Source organism: Pseudophryne corroboree, chromosome 1 (assembly GCF_028390025.1).
Source record: "Pseudophryne corroboree isolate aPseCor3 chromosome 1, aPseCor3.hap2, whole genome shotgun sequence".
Taxonomy (NCBI): domain Eukaryota; kingdom Metazoa; phylum Chordata; class Amphibia; order Anura; family Myobatrachidae; genus Pseudophryne; species Pseudophryne corroboree.
In genome coordinates, this window is record NC_086444.1 from 76,733,072 (window position 1) to 76,756,057 (window position 22,986).

Consider the following 22,986-nt stretch of genomic DNA (forward strand, 5'->3'; position numbering starts at 1 on the left):
AAAAATAACGAGCGAACAACTCGTAATGACCCTCATTGTGAGAAAATGAGGTCTGTGACAATTAATATACTTATGCCTCATTTCACATGTCAAATATGTACTTTTTATACCCATATCCATATTCATCCATTTTGTCTGTTTGTTCATTCTCCATAACATGTCCATTGCTGCTCACCCAATACTGTGTTTAAATCAACCTTAATATTGTTAATATATGCAAGTGTGTAATGTTGTCTGTTACCCTTTAGATAATGTATTTGTGTTAGACCTAGTTTCCTATTGTTTTCATTAGAGATGAACGGGTTCTGTTTAGTGATGAGCGGGTTCGGTTCCTCGGAATCCGAACCCCCCCGAACTTCAGCCTTTTTACACGGATCCGAGGCAGACTCGGATCTTCCCGCCTTGCTCGGCTAACCCGAGCGCGCCCGAACGTCATCATCCCGCTGTCGGATTCTCGCGAGGCTCGTATTCTATCGCGAGACTCGGATTCTATATAAGGAGCCGCGCGTCGCCGCCATTTTCACACGTGCATTGAGATTCATAGGGAGAGGACGTGGCTGGCGTCCTCTCCATTTAGATTAGAAGAGAGAGAGTGAGAGTGAGACACTTGATTTACTGGAGCTTAGGAGTACTCAGAGAGTGCAGAGTTTACTAGTGACTGACCAGTGACCACCAGTGCAGTTTTTTTATTATATTATTATTTAATATAATCCGTTCTCTGCCTGAAAAAAAAACGATACACAGTGACACAGTAACAGTATACCATATCTGTGCTCAGCCTCAGTGTGCTGCATCATCTATGTATATCTGACTGTGCTGAGTGCTCAGTGCTCACACAGCTTAATTGTGGGGGAGACTGGGGAGCAGTTATAGCAGGAGTACATATTATTTAACAGTGCACACTTTTGCTGCCAGAGTGCCACTGCCAGTGTGACTGACCAGTGACCACTGTCTGACCACCAGTATATTGTGATTGTCTGCCTGAAAAAGTTAAACACTCGTCGTGTGGTGTTTTTATTCTATAAACGCATTCTGCTGACAGTGTCCAGCAGGTCCGTCATTAATTATATTATATACCTGTCCGGCTGCAGTAGTGATATATATATATTTTTATATCATTATCATCCAGTCTATATTAGCAGCAGACGCAGTACGGTAGTCCATGCCTGTAGCTACCTCTGTGTCGGCAGTCGCTCGTCCATCCATAATTGTATACCACCTACCTGTGGTGTTTTTTTTTTTTTCTATCTTCTTGATACTACTATTAGCTTACTTTAGGAGTCTGCAGTGCTGCTGACAGTGTCCAGCAGGTCCGTCATTATATAATATATACCTGTCCGGCTGCAGTAGTGATATATATATATTTTTTATATCATTATCATCCAGTCTATATTAGCAGCAGACGCAGTACGGTAGTCCACGGCTGTAGCTACCTCTGTGTCGGCAGTCGCTCGTCCATCCATAATTGTATACCACCTACCTGTGGTGTTTTTTTTTCTTTCTATCTTCTTGATACTACTAGTAGCTTACTTTAGGAATCTGCAGTGCTGCTGACAGTGTCCAGCAGGTCCGTCATTATATAATATATACCTGTCCGGCTGCAGTAGTGATATATATATATTTTTTATATCATTATCATCCAGTCTATATTAGCAGCAGACGCAGTACGGTAGTCCACGGCTGTAGCTACCTCTGTGTCGGCAGTCGCTCGTCCATCCATAATTGTATACCACCTACCTGTGGTGTTTTTTTTTTTTCTATCTTCTTGATACTACTAGTAGCTTACTTTAGGAGTCTGCAGTGCTGCTGACAGTGTCCAGCAGGTCCGTCATTATATAATATATACCTGTCTGGCTGCAGTAGTGATATATATATATATATTTTTTATATCATTATCATCCAGTCTATATTAGCAGCAGACGCAGTACGGTAGTCCATGGCTGTAGCTACCTCTGTGTCGGCAGTCGCTCGTCCATCCATAATTGTATACCACCTACCTGTGGTGTTTTTTTTTTTTCTATCTTCTTGATACTACTAGTAGCTTACTCTAGGAGTCTGCAGTGCTGCTGACAGTGTCCAGCAGGTCCGTCATTATATAATATATACCTGTCCGGCTGCAGTAGTGATATATATATATATTTTTTATATCATTATCATCCAGTATATATTAGCAGCAGACGCAGTACGGTAGTCCACGGCTGTAGCTACCTCTGTGTCGGCAGTCGCTCGTCCATCCATAAGTATACTAGTATCCATCCATCTCCATTGTTTACCTGAGGTGCCTTTTAGTCGTGCCTATTAAAATATGGAGAACAAAAATGTTGAGGTTCCAAAAATAGGGAAAGATCAAGATCGACTTCCACCTCGTGCTGAAGCTGCTGCCACTAGTCATGGCCGAGACGATGAAATGCCAGCAACGTCGTCTGCCAAGGCCGATGCCCAATGTCATAGTACAGAGCATGTAAAATCCAAAACACCAAATATCAGTAAAAAAAGGACTCAAAAATCTAAAATAAAATTGTCAGAGGAGAAGCGTAAACTTGCCAATATGCCATTTACCACACGGAGTGGCAAGGAACGGCTGAGGCCCTGGCCTATGTTCATGGCTAGTGGTTCAGCTTCACATGAGGATGGAAGCACTCAGCCTCTCGCTAGAAAAATGAAAAGACTCAAGCTGGCAAAAGCACAGCAAAGAACTGTGCGTTCTTCGAAATCACAAATCCACAAGGAGAGTCCAATGGTTTTGTTTGCGATGCCTGACCTTCCCAACACTGGACGTGAAGAGCATGCGCCTTCCACCATTTGCACGCCCCCTGCAAGTGCTGGAAGGAGCACCCGCAGTCCAGTTCCTGATAGTCAGATTGAAGATGTCAGTGTTAAAGTACACCAGGATGAGGAGGATATGGGTGTTGCTGGCGCTGGGGAGGAAATTGACCAGGAGGATTCTGATGGTGAGGTGGTTTGTTTAAGTCAGGCACCCAGGGAGACACCTGTTGTCCGTGGGAGGAATAGGGCTATTGACATGCCTGGTGAAAATACCAAAAAAATCAGCTCTTCGGTGTGGAAGTATTTCAACAGAAATGCGGACAACATTTGTCAAGCCGTGTGTTGCCTTTGTCAAGCTGTAATAAGTAGGGGTAAGGACGTTAACCACCTCGGAACATCCTCCCTTATACGTCACCTGCAGCGCATTCATCATAAGTCAGTGACAAGTTCAAAAACTTTGGGCGACAGCGGAAGCAGTCCACTGACCAGTAAATCCCTTCCTCTTGTAACCAAGCTCACGCAAACCACCCCACCAACTCCCTCAGTGTCAATTTCCTCCTTCCCCAGGAATGCCAATAGTCCTGCAGGCCATGTCACTGGCAATTCTGACGAGTCCTCTCCTGCCTGGGATTCCTCCGAAGCATCCTTGCGTGTAACGCCTACTGCTGCTGGCGCTGCTGTTGTTGCTGCTGGGAGTCGATGGTCATCCCAGAGGGGAAGTCGTACTCGTAAGACCACTTTTACTACTTCCACCAAGCAATTGACTGTCCAACAGTCCTTTGCGAGGAAGATGAAATATCACAGCAGTCATCCTGCTGCAAAGCGAATAACTGAGGCCTTGGCATCCTGGGCGGTGAGAAACGTGGTTCCGGTATCCATCATTACTGCAGAGGCAACTAGAGACTTGTTGGAGGTACTGTGTCCCCGGTACCAAATACCATCTAGGTTCCATTTCTCTAGGCAGGCGATACCGAAAATGTACACAGACCTCAGAAAAAGACTCACCAGTGTCCTAAAAAATGCAGTTGTACCCAATGTCCACTTAACCACGGACATGTGGACAAGTGGAGCAGGGCAGGCTCAGGACTATATGACTGTGACAGCCCACTGGGTAGATGTATGGACTCCCGCCGCAAGAACAGCAGCGGCGGCACCAGTAGCAGCATCTCGCAAACGCCAACTCTTTCCTAGGCAGGCTACGCTTTGTATCACCGCTTTCCAGAATACGCACACAGCTGACAACCTCTTACGGCAACTGAGGAAGATCATCGCAGAATGGCTTACCCCAATTGGACTCTCCTGTGGATTTGTGGCATCGGACAACGCCAGCAATATTGTGTGTGCATTAAATATGGGCAAATTCCAGCACGTCCCATGTTTTGCACATACCTTGAATTTGGTGGTGCAGAATTATTTAAAAAACGAGAGGGGCGTGCAAGAGATGCTGTCGGTGGCCAGAAGAATTGCGGGACACTTTCAGCGTACAGTCACCACGTACAGAAGACTGGAGCACCACCAAAAACGCCTGAACCTGCCCTGCCATCATCTGAAGCAAGAAGTGGTAACGAGGTGGAATTCAACCCTCTATATGCTTCAGAGGTTGGAGGAGCAGCAAAAGGCCATTCAAGCCTATACAACTGAGCACGATATAGGAGGTGGAATGCACCTGTCTCAAGCGCAGTGGAGAATGATTTCAACGTTGTGCAAGGTTCTGCAACCTTTTGAACTTGCCACGCGTGAAGTCAGTTCAGACACTGCCAGCCTGAGTCAGGTCATTCCCCTCATCAGGCTTTTGCAGAAGAAGCTGGAGACATTGAAGGAGGAGCTAACACAGAGCGATTCCGCTAGGCATGTGGACTTGTGGATGGAGCCCTTCATTCGCTTAACAAGGATTCACGGGTGGTCAATCTGTTGAAATCAGAGCACTACATTTTGGCCACCGTGCTCGATCCTAGATTTAAAACCTACCTTGGATCTCTCTTTCTGGCAGACACAAGTCTGCTGGGGTTCAAAGAACTGCTGGTGAGAAAATTGTCAAGTCAAGCGGAACGCGACCTGTCAACATCTCCTCCTTCACATTCTCCCGCAACTGTGGGTGCGAGGAAAAGGCTCAGAATTCCGAGCCCACCCGCTGGCGGTGATGCAGGGCAGTCTGGAGCGACTGCTGATGCTGACATCTGGTCCGGACTGAAGGACCTGACAACGATTACGGACATGTCGTCTACTGTCACTGCATATGATTCTCTCCCCATTGAAAGAATGGTGGAGGATTATATGAGTGACCGCATCCAAGTAGGCACGTCAGACAGTCCGTACTTATACTGGCAGGAAAAAGAGGCAATTTGGAGGCCCTTGCACAAACTGGCTTTATTCTACCTAAGTTGCCCTCCCACAAGTGTGTACTCCGAAAGAGTGTTTAGTGCCGCCGCTCACCTTGTCAGCAATCGGCGTACGAGGTTACATCCAGAAAATGTGGAGAAGATGAAGTTCATTAAAATGAATTATAATCAATTCCTCCGTGGAGACATTGACCAGCAGCAATTGCCTCCACAAAGTACACAGGGAGCTGAGATGGTGGATTCCAGTGGGGACGAATTGATAATCTGTGAGGAGGGGGATGTACACGGTGATATATCGGAGGATGATGATGAGGTGGACATCTTGCCTCTGTAGAGCCAGTTTGTGCAAGGAGAGATTAATTGCTTCTTTTTTGGTGGGGGTCCAAACCAACCCGTCATTTCAGTCACAGTCGTGTGGCAGACCCTGTCACTGAAATGATGGGTTGGTTAAAGTGTGCATGTCCTGTTTATACAACATAAGGGTGGGTGGGAGGGCCCAAGGACAATTCCATCTTGCACCTCTTTTTTCTTTCATTTTTCTTTGCGTCATGTGCTGTTTGGGGGGTGTTTTTTGGAAGGGCCATCCTGCGTGACACTGCAGTGCCACTCCTAGATGGGCCAGGTGTTTGTGTCGGCCACTAGGGTCGCTTAGCTTACTCACACAGCTACCTCATTGCGCCTCTTTTTTTTCTTCTTTGCGTCATGTGCTGCTGTTTGGGGAGTGTTTTTTGGAAGGGCCATCCTGCGTGACACTGCAGTGCCACTCCTAGATGGGCCAGGTGTTTGTGTCGGCCACTAGGGTCGCTTAGCTTACTCACACAGCTACCTCATTGCGCCTCTTTTTTTCTTTGCGTCATGTGCTGTTTGGGGAGTGTTTTTTGGAAGGGCCATCCTGCGTGACACTGCAGTGCCACTCCTAGATGGGCCAGGTGTTTGTGTCGGCCACTAGGGTCGCTTAGCTTACTCACACAGCTACCTCATTGCGCCTCTTTTTTTCTTTGCGTCATGTGCTGTTTGGGGAGTGTTTTTTGGAAGGGCCATCCTGCGTGACACTGCAGTGCCACTCCTAGATGGGCCAGGTGTTTGTGTCGGCCACTAGGGTCGCTTAGCTTACTCACACACCTACCTCATTGCGCCTCTTTTTTTCTTTGCGTCATGTGCTGTTTGGGGAGTGTTTTTTGGAAGGGCCATCCTGCGTGACACTGCAGTGCCACTCCTAGATGGGCCAGGTGTTTGTGTCGGCCACTTGGGTCGCTTAGCTTAGCCATCCAGCGACCTCGGTGCAAATTTTAGGACTAAAAATAATATTGTGAGGTGTGAGGTGTTCAGAATAGACTGAAAATGAGTGGAAATTATGGTTATTGAGGTTAATAATACTTTGGGATCAAAATGAACCCCAAATTCTATGATTTAAGCTGTTTTTTAGGTTTTTTTAAAAAAAACACCCGAATCCAAAACACACCCGAATCCGACAAAAAAAATTCGGTGAGGTTTTGCCAAAACGCGTTCGAACCCAAAACACGGCCGCGGAACCGAACCCAAAACCAAAACACAAAACCCGAAAAATTTCCGGTGCTCATCACTAGTTCTGTTCCTTGGGATCCGAACCCCCCCGAACTTCACCTATTTTACACAGGTCCGAGGCAGCCTCGGATCCTCCCGCCTTACTCAGTTAACCCGAACGTGCCCGAACGTCATCATCCCGCTGTCGTATTCTCGCAAGATTCGTATTCTATATAAAGAGCCGCGCGTCGCTGCCATTTTCACTCGTGCAATGGAGATTGAACGGAAAGGATGTGGCTGCGTTCTCTCCCTGAAAAGCTCCGTAATCTGTGCTCAGTGTGCTGCAAATATCTGTGCTCAGTGTGCTGCAAATCTTCTGTGCTCAGTGTGCTGAAAATATCTACGTTCTCTGCCTGAAAACGCTCCAAATCTGTGCTCAGTGTGCTGCAAATATCTGATCAGTGTGCTGCATTGTGGGGACTGGGGACCACCAGTATATAATAATTATAGTAGTACAATACAGTAGGTCATTGCTGTATCTTGCAGCTCTGTGTCACTGCAAGCATCCATTCCATATCTGTGCGGCATTTTTGTGAGCAGTATACTATATATAGTATTACATTGCAACATTTTGGTGACCAACAGTATATAGTTGTACAGTAGGCCATTGCTGTATCTTGCAGCTCTGTGTCACTGCAAGTATCCATTCCCTATCTGTGCAGCATTTTTGTGAGCAGTATATATAGTATTACAGTGCAGCATTTTGGTGACCAACAGTATATAGTTGTACAGTAGGCCATTGCTGTATCTTGCAGCTCTGTGTCACTGCATGTATCCATTCCATATCTATGCGGCATTTTTGTGAGCAGTATATATAGTATTACAGTGCAGCATTTTGGTGACCAACAGTATTTAGTTGTACAGTAGGCCATTGCTGTATCTTGCAGCTCTGTGTCACTGCACGTATCCATTCCATATCTGTGCAACATTTTTGTGAGCAGTATATATAGTATTACAGTGCCGCATTTTGGTGACCAACAGTATATAACCACATGAGGGAAGAGGGCTCTGCTCGTGAGAGCTTACAATCTAAAAGGGAGGGGTGGACAGACATGGGTGACACAGATGGGGTACATAGAGAACGTGGAACAGAGGGTTAGGAATCAGGATGAGATTTGGCTGGGTTTGGTGAAGAAGTGGACCCCCAGAAGGCACAAGTCAATACTTAACATTGCAACATTCAACTGGGCTATGCAGGAGAAAATTTAAAATAGGGGAAATAAAAATAAAAAATAAAAATCGATAACTTCTACCACTTTCAAAAAGGTCAATGGAAGCTGAAGTAATGGACAACTACCTCATGGAAGCCAGATACAGTATACCAAACAGTACTTAGCAGAGTTAGGAATGAGTGCTTATGAAATACAGTAACATTTTGTCATAATTTTTCAGAAACTGCATGGCTGGTCTCTTGCACTCTTTTGCTCTAATACACCACCTGCTTTAGGATTTATATTCAAAAACATTATGTCTCCATAATCCCAAAAACGTCAGTCTTCTTGGAAAGTGGTTTGTTCCTTTGTAAGGGAAAGAGAACAAACGTTCTCAAACAACGGTTTCTCAATTTCTTTTTCCTCTGGGAAGGGATTGTGGATTCGCAGGAATATCTGAGCATTTCTGTAATCAGAAAGCAGCGACTTTCTACAAATGTTTACGAATAATTCCAGTGATTTTGTCATTTTCTTCCAGTGATTTGGACCAATAATAGTACTATTGATTAGACCGAATAATTCCAGTGATTTTGTCATTTTCTTCCAGTGATTTGGATCAATAATACCATTGATTAGAACAAATAATTCCTGTGATATTGAGGTGTTTGTGTCGCTTAGCTTAGCCATCCAGCGACCACAGTGCACCTCTTTTTCTCTTTTCTTTGCATCATGTGCTGTTTGGAGCCAATTTTGTTAAGTGCCATCCTGTCTGACACTGCAGTGCCACTCCTAGATGGGCCAGGTGTTTGTGCCGCCCAGTTGGGTCGCTTAGCTTAGTCATCCAGCGACCTCGGTGCAAATTTTAGGACTAAAAATAGTATTGTGAGGTGTTCAGAGTAGACGAAATGAGTGGAAATTGTGGTTATTGAGGTTAATAATACTATAGGATCAAAATTACCCCCAAATTCTATGATTTAAGCTGTTTTTGAGGGGTTTTTGAAAAAAAAACACCCAAATCCAAAACACACCCGAATCCGACAAAATATTTTCAGGGAGATTTGCCAAAATGCGACCGAATCCAAAACACGGCCGCGGAACCGAATCCAAAACCAAAACACAAAACCCGAAAAATGTCCGATGCACATCTCTAGTTTTCATAAACCACAGTGGACCCTCAGAGGGTGAGTCACATGAGGTACCAAAGTCCATGTTTGTTTACTGCCTGCTTTCCAAAGGTGAGCTGAGCAGACAGGGTGGCTCTCTGACTGATGTAATCACCTTGATTAGAATATGTATTGTATTCCAATGCTGTAAGATCCTAAGGCCGTGTACACACGGTGAGATTCGGACTTATCCGATTCTCACTGTGCGACGGGTCGGCACTTAGCCAGTATCGCAAGCACATAATGAGTGTGCTTGCGATCCTGGTTCTGTGCGATTTTGGCTAAGTGTCAATCCTAACTATCTCTTCTATAGAGATAGTCAGGATTGACTTGCCTGCACAGCCTATTTTTTCGGCCGGTGCCGACCGCGCGGGGCCGCGCATCGGCATCGGATCGGGATCGCAAGGTGACTGTCACCTTGCGATCTGCACTATCTTTTCTTCCTATTCTGACTATATAGTCAGAATCGGAAGAAAAGATCTTACCGTGTGTACACACCTTAAGACACAGAGGTCACACACACCCGTGCAATATGAAGCTTCTGGAGGTGTAAGTAGAGCTACCCAGAGAGCTGAAGAGAGATTCTTTGATCCCAGGCTAAGGGTGTGTACACACTAGTGATGAGCGGGTTCGGATCCTCGGGATCCGAACTCGCCCGAACTTCACCTTTTTTGCACGGTTCCGAGCAACTCGGATCCTCCCGCCTTGCTCGGTTAACCCGAGCGCGCCCGAACGTCATCATCCCGCGGTCAGATTCTCGCAAGATTCGTATTCTATATAAGGAGCCGCGCGTCGCCGCCATTTTCACTCGTGCATTGGAGATGATCGTGAGAGGACGTGGCTGGCGTCCTCTCAGTTTCTATGTTCAGTGTGCTGCAAATATCTGCTCAGTGTGCTGCAAATATCTGTGCTCAGTGTGCTGCAAATATCTACGTTCTCTGCCTGAAAAACGCTCCATATCTGTGCTCAGTGTGCTGCAAATATCTGTGCTTAGTGTGCTAATTGCTTTATTGTGGGGACTGGGGACCAGCAGGGCCGGATTAACAATGGGGTGGATGGAGCTGCAGCTCCAGGCCACCCCATTAAAATAGGCCCACAGTTTCTGCCCATCAGCTGCTGCTGTACACAGGAAAACATTGTCTCCTGTTACAGCAGCCTGCCACAAGCTGTTCCAGTCCCCGCCTCCTCCAGGCCATGCCCCCCCTCCCCCTCCATCCTTCCGTGGCCCCCTCTTCCCCTCCCGCGGCACTGGTGGATCGAATGGGGGCATTAGCTGTATACTTACTGCGGACGCTCTGACAGCGTGCGCTATCCCTGGCCTCCCTGCTGCGCGCATTGCCCCGCTACTGCCGCGCTGTGAAGGAAGCAGGGGGCACAATGACGGCTTGCAAACTGCTCCCTGAAGGCGGCCTGAGACCTCAGTATACTATAGGTAATGTGTTAATCCTGCTACACTAGCTCCCAGCAGCCATTGACTTTTGATATGTGTGTATGTATGTATATATATATATATATATATACATACACACACACACACACACACACACACACTTTTTAAACATGTATACAGTATGTGTATATACCTATTTGTTTATGTAGTATGTGTGTAATATATATAAACTAGGTGCTTCATCGCGCCCTACGGGCGCTCTTCACTCCGTCGCAAGGGGCTACGCCCCCTTATCCATTGCTTGCCTATCTGGGGTTCAATATTTGTATAATATGGAGTATTATCTGCATTCCTTTGTTAGTGGTTAAATATTGCACAATGAAAGGGCGTGCGATGGTGAAGGAGGCGCAGCCCCTTGCAACGGCATGAACAGCACCTGCAGGGCACGATGTACAGAATCTAGCGGGTGCGGGGGGGACTGCGGATGGGGGAGGGTGTCTGTAGATGCTGCAGGTGGAGGGGGGGCAGATGCGGGGGGGCCCGGATGGGGAAGGGTCGGGAGGTGCTGCGGGTGGGGGAGGGGCAGAGGAGTGGGTGCTGCAGATGGGAGAGGGGTCCGGAGGCACTGCAGGTGGGGGAGGGGCAGGTGCGGGGATGTTGTGGATGGGTGAAGGTTCCGGAGGTGCTGTGGGATGGGAAGTGGCGGGGGTGCCGGCGGTGGGGTAGGGGGTCCGGAGGCACCGTGGTGGGGGAGAGGCAGGTGCGGGTGGTGTGGCGGATGGGGAAGGGGGTCCGGAGGCACTGCAGGTGGTGGAGGGGCAGGTGCGGAGGTGCCGTGAGTGGGGAAGGGGTGGGTGAGGGGAGGACCGCGAATGGAGGAGGGTGTCTGCAGATGCTGTGGGTGGAGGGGGGGCAGGTGTAGGGGGAGACATATATGGGGGTGGATGGTGGAGGGGGTCTGGAGGTGCTGTGGGTGGTGGAGGGGTAGGGGAGTGGGAGCCGCTGGTGGTGTAGGGGGTCTGGAGGCACAGCGTGTAGGGGAGGGGTGGAGTGCCGCATGTGGTGGAGGGGAAGGTGCGGAGGTGTGGTGCATTGGGGAGGGGTCTGGAGGTGCTGCGGGTACTGTACCTGCCAAAAAGGTAGTTGGAGGGTATGCCGTAACAGGGCCAGGACAGGGGTGACAGGGTCAGAACAGGGGTGACGGGGCCAGGACAGGGGTGACGGGGCCAGGACAGGAGTGACGGGGCCAGGACAGGAGTGACGGGGCCAGGACAGGAGAGACGGGGCTAGGACAGGGGCGATGGGGCCAGGACAGAAATGACAGGGCCAGGGTAGGGGCGGCAGGTCCAGGATTGGGTTGACAGGGCCAGGATAGGGGTGACAGGGCCAGGATAAGGGTGAAAGGGCCAGGATAAGGGTGAAAGGGCCAGGATAAGGGTGACAGGGCCAGGCCAGGGGTGACAGGGCAAGGCCAGGGGTGACAGGGACCTGACAGAACCCAGGGCACGGGAGAGATTGGGGTGTAGTATGGTATGCCGGCGGTCGGGCTCCCGGCGACCAGCATACTGGCGCCGGGAGCCCGACCGCCGGCATACCGACACCGTGGCGAGCGCAAAGGAGCCCCTGTGGGCTCGCTGCGCTCGCCACGCTGTGGGCACGGTGGCACGCTATGCGTGCCACGGTTATTTTATTCTCCCTCCAGGGGGGTCGTGGACCTCCACGAGGGAGAATATATGCCGGGTGTCGGGATTACGGCGCCGGTATACTGTGCGCCGGGATCCCAACATTCGGCATACTGAAGACCACCCGAGAGATTGGTATTAGGGACAAAACAGTGGTGACAGACAGATGTGTCTTACCGAAGTCACTGCTGCTGGCTGCTGCTGTTCCACTCCAACCTGTTGGGATCAGCTGCTGGTGGAGACTTGGCATGGTTGACTCTCTCAGGCTGGAGTCCTGCTTCCTCTGCCCGTCCGCATCCCTCCCCCCCACTCCTCAGTCACACACCGCGGACCTCGCGCGGCTGCCGGGCACTGTGGTAAGGGGAGATTGGGAGTGACTGGTTAGCCCCCAGGAGACGCTGCGGCTGGAGGGAGGAGAGGGTCGGAGCCTGAAAGCAGCGCGGACTTGTGCAGCGCTGCCCGCCAGCTAAAGTGTGTGAAGGAGCTGGGGGCCGCAGCGCTGCAGCTAGCGGTGGGGTTGCCGGGGCTGGAGATAACAGAGGCAGTACGGAACTTGCACAGCGGCAGGTGCCCCACAAAACTGCAGCTAAGAAGCGTAGAGTGTGCCAGAAAGTGGCGCTCCTCCGCGCCAGAGAGACCCTGCTGAGTTTGCTGATGTGGGTGGTCAAGCACACAGTGAGCCTGTGCCCGTCTGTCTGTATGGCATACCCCCTCACACACCCCCATAGCTCCCAACTGTCCTATTTTTCGCGGGACAGTCCCATTTTTTTGGGTCTGTCCCGCTGTCCCACCCGCGGGCCGCAGTGTCCCGCGGTGGGGGGGCAGTTGGCAAGCTCCTGTACTCGCTGTTCTGCTTAGCACAGACAGACAGAGGGAAAGGGGGCATCAGGGGGTACGGATTAAGGGGGGGCCCAGGGGGTACGTACCATGGGCCACACAGTTTTAGGGGACCCCCCGGCTGGAGTAGCTCTGTCCCAGCTCTGAAGTTCCCCCGTCCTGACAGCAGCAGCATTGTGCTACAGTCAGCACACGCTGCTGTGTGTTGGCAGGTCTGTGGTGTTGCAAGGAGGCAGCAGCCTCCCTGCTTTCTTCTGCCTGTGCGGGTGTGTAGGGGGAGCGACCACCCCCTCTGGATTTACCCCTAGCTGAGGGGCCAAAAACCCATTTAATAAAAACAATTCCTGGAATTTGCATAAGGGGGCATGGCCACGAGGTCCGCAGTTAGGCCACGCCCCCAAACCCACAGCAGGCACAGCAATGAGATAGGGCCCCCTTGTCTCAAGTGCTCTGGGCCCCCCGGACTCATAATCCGCCCCTGGGGGCATGCCAGCAGCTCACAGAGCGCTGGGCATGCCCCCTCACTGACAAAAATGGGGCGTGGCTCGCGATTGCGGGTCCACCCGCGAAGCCACGCCCCCTTTCCCGTTGGCCACGTTCCCTTTTCACTGTGCGTGTGTCCCTCCTTCTGCCTGAAGAAAGCTGGGAGGTATGCACCCCTGTCTGCCTGAAGAAAGCAGGGAGGTATGCAGTTGCACCCCTGCCTGTGCCATGCCCATACCATCTGCTCCTGCTCCTAGTCTCCTATAGATTTGCCCAGATCTGTGACTCATTTGACTAACTCCGCCCAGTGTTTTGACTCCGCCCAGCGTTAGCAAATGAGGCACAAAGTCACAGATCTGGGCTATTATATAGGAGATATATATATATATATATATATATATATATATATTACACACATACTGCATAAACATATGGGTATATACACATATATATATATATATATATTAATACAGGTTGAGTATCCCATATCCAAATATTCCGAAATACGGAATATTCCGAAATACGGACTTTTTTGAGTGATAGTGAGATAGTGAAATCTTTGTTTTCTGTGGCTCAATGTACTCAAACTTTGTTTAATACACAAAGTTATTAAAAATATTGTATTAAATGACCTTCAGGCTGTGTGTATAAGGTGTATATGAAACATAAATGAATTGTGTGAATGTACACACTTTGTTTAATGCACAAAGTTATTAAAAATATTGGCGAAAATAACCTTCAGGCTGTGTGTATAAGGTGTATAGGAAACATAAATGCATTCTGTGCTTAGACTTAGGTCCCATCGCCATGATATATCATTATGGTATGCAATTATTCCAAAATACGGAAAAATCCGATATCCAAAATACCTCTGGTCCCAAGCGTTTTGGATAAGGGATACTCAACCTGTGTATATATATATATAAAATAAAAAATGCATGTATGTGTGTGTGTGTGTGTGTGTGTGTGTGTGTGTGTGTGTGTGTATATATATATATATATATATATATATGGATGCCTGCGGTCAGAATACCAACGCCGGCATACCGAAGTTTGAAATCCCAACAGAGATAAGTTTACTAACCTAACCCCTGTCCCCTACCTGTTAACCCTCCCTTCCAGCAGCCTAACCCTAACCTCCCCCCTTGGTGCCTAAACCTAACACCCCTGCCAATGTCAGTGTTTTCATGGGTGTCAGCATTCTGTTCTGGTGTTGGTATTTCGACAGGTGGGATTCCGACAGCCGGGAACTTAATTGCATTATATATATATTCTTTATTTTGACATGTTTCGGCTGGGTAGCCATCGACTGGATATTATATATAGGTCAAACATGTCTAACAAGGGACCTAAACGTCCGAATAGGATATACACTTTGGTTGTTTTGTTAAAGACCGTGTGAGTGCCACTTCACTATGGGGGTAATTCCGACCTGATCGCTAGGGTGCGTTTTTTGTATCCCTGCGATCAAGTAGTTGCCGCCTAAAGGGGGAGGTTATTGTGTGTGTGTGTGTGCAGGGGTGTGATCGCTTGTGCACAGCCCAGGACTTACTCTGCCGCTGCGATGATCGGGGCCGGAGCTGACATCAGAAATCTTCCCACAAAACGCTGGGTCCCTCCTGCATTTTTCCGGACACTCCCTAGAAACGGTCAGTTGCCACCCACAAATGCCCTCTTCCTGCCAATCTCCTTGCGATCGCCGCTGCGTTTGGAATTTTCGCACCATCCCGTCACTTGCACTGCGATCCCCGTTACTGTGGTCCATCGCGCATGCGCATTGCGGTGCATACGCATGCGCAGTTCAGACCTGATCACAGCATGTGAGAAAACGCACAGCAGCGATCAGGTCTGAATCGGCCCCTATGTTCCTATACGCTATCCTCCTGGCTTCTGATTCTCAAGATTGGAGTTGGATTCTGTATAGGGCGCCGCGGCCAGGACTCAGCACCATGTCACAATATACTGTGCTGACTCTGCTGTGTTGGCTGTAGTGTTTCCAGACTCACAAGTTTCTCTGCTTAAAGTGACTGTGTATAGGGTACACGCTGAATGCTGCTCTGTACTCTGCTGTAAATGTTACTGTTTGGTGCACTTTACCCTAGTGTGCTTTGTTCGGGTTGGGGCTTTATGACCGGCGCTCGGGATCCCGGCGGTCAGCATACCGACCCTGGGATCCCGTCTGCAGAGTGCCGGCAGAGGTGAGCGCACCAAAGCCCCTTGCGAGCTCGCTGCGCTTGCCAAGCAGCAGGCTCGGTGGCTTGCTTCACTCGCCACAGGTTCTATTCCCACTCTATGGGTGTCGTGGACACCCACGAGTGGGAATAGTCCCTGTTAGTCGCATGCCGTCTATCGGGCGTTTGATCGCTCGGGATCCCAGCGTCGGGATGGTGACCACCGGGATCCTGAGCACCAGTCACATGAGCGGATCGTCTTTGTTCACTTGCATCTATAAGCTCTGTGATCTACGCAGTTGAGCTGCAAGATAAAAAACAGAAAAATTCTATTTTTTTATTGTTTGTGCTGTTTGGTGCTCTTTGTACACCATAGTGCGCTTTGTTCAAGGACAATTCCATCTTGCTCCACTTTTCATTTCTGCCACTGCTATGTGGCAATGTTTCAAAGAGCTATAAACTGCCGTGTGTTTGTGACATCAAAGCTGCTACTGATAGCACCCTCCGCCCCTACTGCTTGAGGATGGTTAAGGGCCCCAGTGCATTGCTTTTCCCAGGAGCCTACGCTGCTATCAAGATGACCCTGCCTACACACATATATAAATATATATATATATATACAGCACTGGTTACACCCCCATATCAGTAGCTACAAACCTGCAGTGTTGGTTACACCCCGTGTGGTGGCAAGCAATAGGCCCTTTAGAAATTTCAGCTCCAGGACCATGACCCCCTTAATCTGGCACTGGGGACCAGCAGTATTATATAGTAGGAGGACAGTGCAGAGTTTTGCTGACCAGTGACCACCAGTATTATACGTTCTCTGCCTGAAAAACGCTCCATATCTGTGCTGCATTGTAGTATATAGTAGTAGGACAGTGCAGAATTATGCTGACCACCAGTATATAATATATAGCAGTACGGTACAGTAGTCCACTGCTCTACCTCTGTGTCGTCAAGTATACTATCCATCCATACCTGTGGTGCATTTAAGTTTTGCACAGTACTATATATACAGTAGGAGGACAGTGAATATTTTTGCTGATCACCAGTATATAATATATAGCAGTACGGTACAGTAGGCCACTGCTCTACCTACCTCTGTGTCGTCAAGTATACTATCCCATCCATACCTGTGGTGCAATTAAGTTTTGCACAGTATATATATAGTAGGAGGACAGTGCATAATTTTGCTGACCACCAGTATATAATATATAGCAGTACGGTACAGTAGGCCACTGCTCTACCTACCTCTGTGTCGTCAAGTATACTACCCATCTATACCTGTGGTGCATTTAAGTTTTGCACAGTATATATATAGTAGGAGGACAGTGCATAATTTTGCTGACCACCAGTATATAATATATAGCAGTACGGTACAGTAGTCCACTGCTCTACCTACCTCTGTGTCGTCAAGTATACTATCCCATCCATACCTGTGGTGCATTTAAGTTTTGCACAGTATATATATATATATATATATATATATAGTAGGAGGACAGTGCATAATTTTGCTGACCACCAGTATATAATTTATAGCAGTACGGTACAGTAGGCCACTGCTCTACCTACCTCTGTGTCGTCAAGTATACTATGCATCCATACCTGGTGCACATCACTAATTTCAAGTCTATTCTGAACACCTCACACCTCACAATATTATTTTTAGTCCTAAAATTTGCACCGAGGTCGCTGGATGACTAAGCTAAGCGACACAAGTGGCCGACACAAACACCTGGCCCATCTAGGAGTGGCACTGCAGTGTCAGACAGGATGGCACTTCAAAAAAATAGTCACCAAACAGCACATGATGCAAAGAAAAAAAGAGGCGCTATGAGGTAGCTGTGTGACTAAGCTAAGCGACCCAAGTGGCCGACACAAACACCTGGCCTATCTAGGAGTGGCACTGCAGTGTCAGACAGAATGGCACTTCAAAAAAATAGTCCCCAAACAGCACATGATGCAAAGAAAAAAAGAGGCGCAATGAGGTAGCTGTGTGAGTAAGCTAAGCGACCCAAGTGGCCGACACAAACACCTGGCCCATCTAGGAGTGGCACTGCAGTGTCAGACAGAATGGCACTTCAAAAAAATAGTCCCCAAACAGCACATGATGCAAAGAAAAAAAGAGGCGCAATGAGGTAGCTGTGTGAGTAAGCTAAGCGACCCAAGTGGCCGACACAAACACCTGGCCCATCTAGGAGTGGCACTGCAGTGTCAGACAGGATGGCACTTCAAAAAAAAAGTCCCCAAACAGCACATGATGCAAAGAAAAAAAGAGGCGCAATGAGGTAGCTGTGTGACTAAGCTAAGCAACACAAGTGGCCGACACAAACCCCTGGCCCATCTAGGAGTGGCACTGCAGTGTCAGACAGGATGGCACTTCAAAAAATAGTCCCCAAACAGCACATGATGCAAAGAAAAAAAGAGGTGCAAAGAGGTAGCTGTGTGACTAAGCTAAGCGACCCAAGTGGCCGACACAAACACCTGGCCCATCTAGGAGTGGCACTGCAGTGTCAGACAGGATGGCAGATTAAAAAAAAGTCCCCAAACAGCACATGATGCAAAGAAAAAAAGAGGTGCACCAAGGTCGCTGGATGGCTAAGCTAAGCGACCCAAGTGGCCGACACAAACACCTGGCCCATCTAGGAGTGGCACTGCAGTGTCAGACAGGATGGCACTTCAAAAAAATAGTCCCCAAACAGCACATGATGCAAAGAAAAAAAGAGGCGCAATGAGGTAGCTGTGTGACTAAGCTAAGCGACCCAAGTGGCCGACACAAACACCTGGCCCATCTAGGAGTGGCACTGCAGTATCAGACAGGATGGCACTTCCAAAAATAGTCCCCAAACAGCACATGATGCAAAGAAAAATGAAAGAAAAAAGAGGTGCAGGCATCGCAACCGACACAATTGGACTCTCCTTGGGGATTTGTGATTTAGAGGAACGCACAGTTCTTTGCTGTGCTTTTGCCATCTTAACTCTTTTAAGTTTTCTAGCAGAGGATGAGTGCTTCCATCCTCATGTGAAGCTGAACCACTAGCCTTGAACATAGGCCAGGCCCTCAGCCGTTCCTTGCCACTCCGTGTCGTAAATGGCACATTGGCAAGTTTGGCTCATTTTACTGAGCTTTTTTGGGGGGGATTTTACATGCTCTCTACTATGAAATAGGGCATCGGCCTTGGCAGACGACGTTGATGGCATTTCATCGTCTCGGCCATGACTAGTGGCAGCAGCTTCAGCATGAGGTGGAAGTGGATCTTGATCTTTCCCTATTTTACCCTCCACATTTTTGTTCTCCATTTTTTAATGTGTGGAATTATATGCCAGTAATATATCAATAGCAATGGCCTACTACTATATATACTGCACACAACTGAAATGCACCACAGGTATGGATGGATAGTATACTTGACGACACAGAGGTAGGTAGAGCAGTGGCCTACTGTACTGTACTGCTATATATTATATACTAGTGGTTAGCAAACTGTGCAAAACTGAAATGCACCACAGGTATGGATGGATAGTATACTTGACGACACAGAGGTAGGTAGAGCAGTGGCCTTCTGTACCATACTGCTATATAGTATATACTGGTGGTCAGCAAACTGTGCAAAACTGAAATGCACCACTGGTATGGATGGATAGTATACTTGACGACACAGAGGTAGGTAGAGCAGTGGCCTACTGTACCGTACTGCTATATATTATATACTGGTGGTCAGCAAACTGTGCAAAACTGAAATGCACCACAGGTATGGATGGTTAGTATACTTGACGACACAGAGGTAGGTAGAGCAGTGGCCTACTGTACCATACTGCTATATATTATATACTGGTGGTCAGCAAACTGTGCAAAACTGAAATGCACCACAGGTATGGATGGATAGTATACTTGACGACACAGAGGTAGGTAGAGCAGTGGCCTTCTGTACCGTACTGCTATATAGTATATACTGGTGGTCAGCAAACTGTGCAAAACTGAAATACACCACAGGTATGGATGGATAGTATACTTGACGACACAGAGGTAGGTAGAGCAGTGGCCTACTGTACCGTACTGCTATATGTTATATACTGGTGGTCAGCAAACTGTGCAAAACTGAAATGCACCACAGGTATGGATGGATAGTATACTTGACAACACAGAGGTAGGTAGAGCAGTGGCCTTCTGTACCGTACTGCTATATAGTATATACTGGTGGTCAGCAAACTGTGCAAAACTGGAATGCACCACAGGTATGGATGGATAGTATACTTGACGACACAGAGGTAGGTAGAGCAGTGGCCTACTGTACCGTACTGCTATATATTATATACTGGTGGTCAGCAAACTGTGCAAAACTGAAATGCACCACAGGTATGGATGGATAGTATACTTGATGACACAGAGGTAGGTAGAGCAGTGGCCTTCTGTACCGTACTGCCATATAGTATATATACTGGTGGTCAGCAAACTGTGCAAAACTGAAATGCACCACAGGTATGGATGGATAGTATACTTGACAACACAGAGGTAGGTAGAGCAGTGGACTACTGTACCGTACTGCTATATATATAGTTATACTGGTGGTCAGCAAAATTCTGCACTGTCCTACTATATACTACAATGCAGCACAGATATGGAGCCTTTTTCAGGCAGAGAACGTATAATACTGATGGTCACTGGTCAGCAAAACTCTGCACTGTCCTCCTACTATATAATACTGCTGGTCCCCAGTCCCCACAATAAAGCAATTAGCACACTGAGCACAGATATTTGCAGCACACTGAGCACAGATATGGAGTGTTTTTCAGGCAGAGAACGTAGATATTTGCACTTGCAGCACACTGAGCACAGATATTTGCAGCACACTAAGCACAGATATTTGCAGCACAATTTGCAGCCCACTGAACATAGAAACTGAGTGGACGCCAGCCACGTCCTCTCACGATCATCTCCAATGCACGAGTGAAAAATGGCGGCGACTTATATAGAATATGAATCTCGCGAGAATCCGACCGCGGGATGATGACGTTCGGGCGCGCTCGGGTCAATTGAGCAAGGCGGGAGGATCCGAGTCTGCTCGGACCCGTGCAAAAAAGGGTGAAGTTCGGGGGGGTTCGGATCCCGAAGATCCGAACCCGCTCATTACTACTGGAAATGAGTGGAAATTATGGTTATTGAGGTTAATAATACTATGGGATCAAAATGACCCCCAAATTCTATGATTTAAGCTGTTTTTGAGGGGTTTTTGTAAAAAAACACCCGAATCCAAAACACATCCGAATCCGACAAAAAATTTTCAGGAAGGTTTTGCCAAAACGCGTCCGAATCCAAAACACGGCCGCGGAACCGAATCCAAAACCAAAACACAAAACCCGAAAAATTTCCGGTGCTATCACTAGTACACACGGTGAGATATTTTCTTTCGATTTTGACTATATAGTCAAAATCGCAAGAAAAGTTAGTGCAGATCGCAAGGTGAAAGTCACCTTGCGATCCCGATTCAATCCCGATGCGCGGTCCCGCCAGGTCGGCATCGCAAGAAAAGATAGACTGTGCAGGCATGTCAATCCTTGCTAGATCGGTGTACTATCTAGTTCATCTCACATGTCAATGACATCTCACATAAGCCAAAATCTCACATAAGCCAAAATCGTAAGAACACATAGTACAGATCTCAAGAAAAGTTAGTCAAAATCTGTGTTATCTGGGCTCCGGGGAGTTCAAGGGAAATCGCAAGTGAAAATCGGGCATAGCAAGGATCGTGGAGAATTGGATTACAGAAGTGCGCTGAACTGTGTTATAAATTAACCTATTCTGTCAATAAACCCTGGTTGGTTTTTCATCTATCACCAAGCTTGAGTGATTTGGAACCCGATATCTTCACACATATTTATATGTGCGTACGGATAAATATATATAAATACTGTATATTTATTTATATAACGTATATTTTTTCATATAACGCAGCAAATTCTGTTGCGCTTAATATATATATATAATCTGAGGGGGCCCCAGAGACATAACTTTACTGGGCCTGAAGATTTCTGTTGCCGGCCCTGCTCATGTCAGCCACTGAGTTGTTCAAAATATACAGTAAATGGGTTGATTATTTGCTACAACAATTGGCACAACTTTAGGTGGACATTATGTATTCACAATGGACTTGTGGGGCCCACAAACCCACTCCCACAACTGGCCACACCCCCCAGCCATGCTCCCCCAATTACAGTGCTCCTCTGTCTTTGTTTGTCTGGATATGGCTATATCTCTGCTTATACACCCATTGTAGTCCATCTGACAATATATGGTATGCAATACCATGCACAAGTGAGAAGTGTGAAAACAAGTGTCATTTATTTCAGCCATCCCGCACAGTGGGGGTCATTCAGACCTGATTGCTGCTCTGCGTTCTCACACCGCAGGTGATCAGGTCCAAACTGCACAGGTCTATGCACCGCAATAAGCAGGCACGTCGCACGGGAACAAAGCGGATCGCCGCTAAGTGGTTTGTGCGACGGATCTGTTCGCACGGGCGATTGCAAGGAGATTGACAGGAAGAGGGCGTTTGTGGGTGTCAACTGACCGTTTTCAGGGAGTGTCTGGAAAAAGCAGACGCATCCCTGCGTTTGCAGGAAGGGTTCCTGACATCAATTCCGGTCCCGGACAGACTGATGTGAATGCAGCGGCTGAGTAAGTCCTGGGCTGTGCAAAATCTGTTTGTACAGCTCTGCTACACATGCGATCGCACACTTGCACAGCTAAAATACACTCCCCTGTAGGCGGCGACTATCTGATCGCAGCAGTGCAAAAATCGCCTGCTAGCGATCAAGGGGGTCATCCCGACCCCATCGTACGCTGCAGTTTTTTGCAGCGGTGCGATCGGGTCAGAACTGCGCATGCCAGACGTCCGTCTGCCGTCATTGCCTAGCGATCGCCTCTGCCTGATTGACAGGCAGAGGGGGTCGCTGGGCGGGAGGAGGCGGCACGGCAGCGTTTGGCCGCCATTTTTGGGGCATGCGGGGTGGGCGGGCCGCAGCGGCTGAGTGACGTCACACGTAGCCGCTGCGACCCTGGCAGCGACAAGTAACTCCTGGTCAGCCGCAGGAGCTGCCCTGGCTGGGAATGACTCTACAAGTACAAAAGCATCGCCGCTGGGTGATGCTTTTATACTTGTACAGTGGGGCTGGGCCAGACATGTGGGGCGGACTACCCCTGTGCCGGGCGTCCCCCTGCATGTCTGTGTCAGTGATCGTAGCTGTGCTAAATTCAGCACAACTATGATCAGGTCGGAATGACACCCCCCCCCCCCCAGGTCTGAATTAGGCCCCGTGTTACCAGTGGTTTAAAATGATTTCTTCATGCTAGTAGTTGTAGTACCTGAGAATGAGTTGTACACGTGCTGCACCACTTCTCTGGAATTCCCTACCTCTCCCCCTCAGACTCTCCACCTCTCTA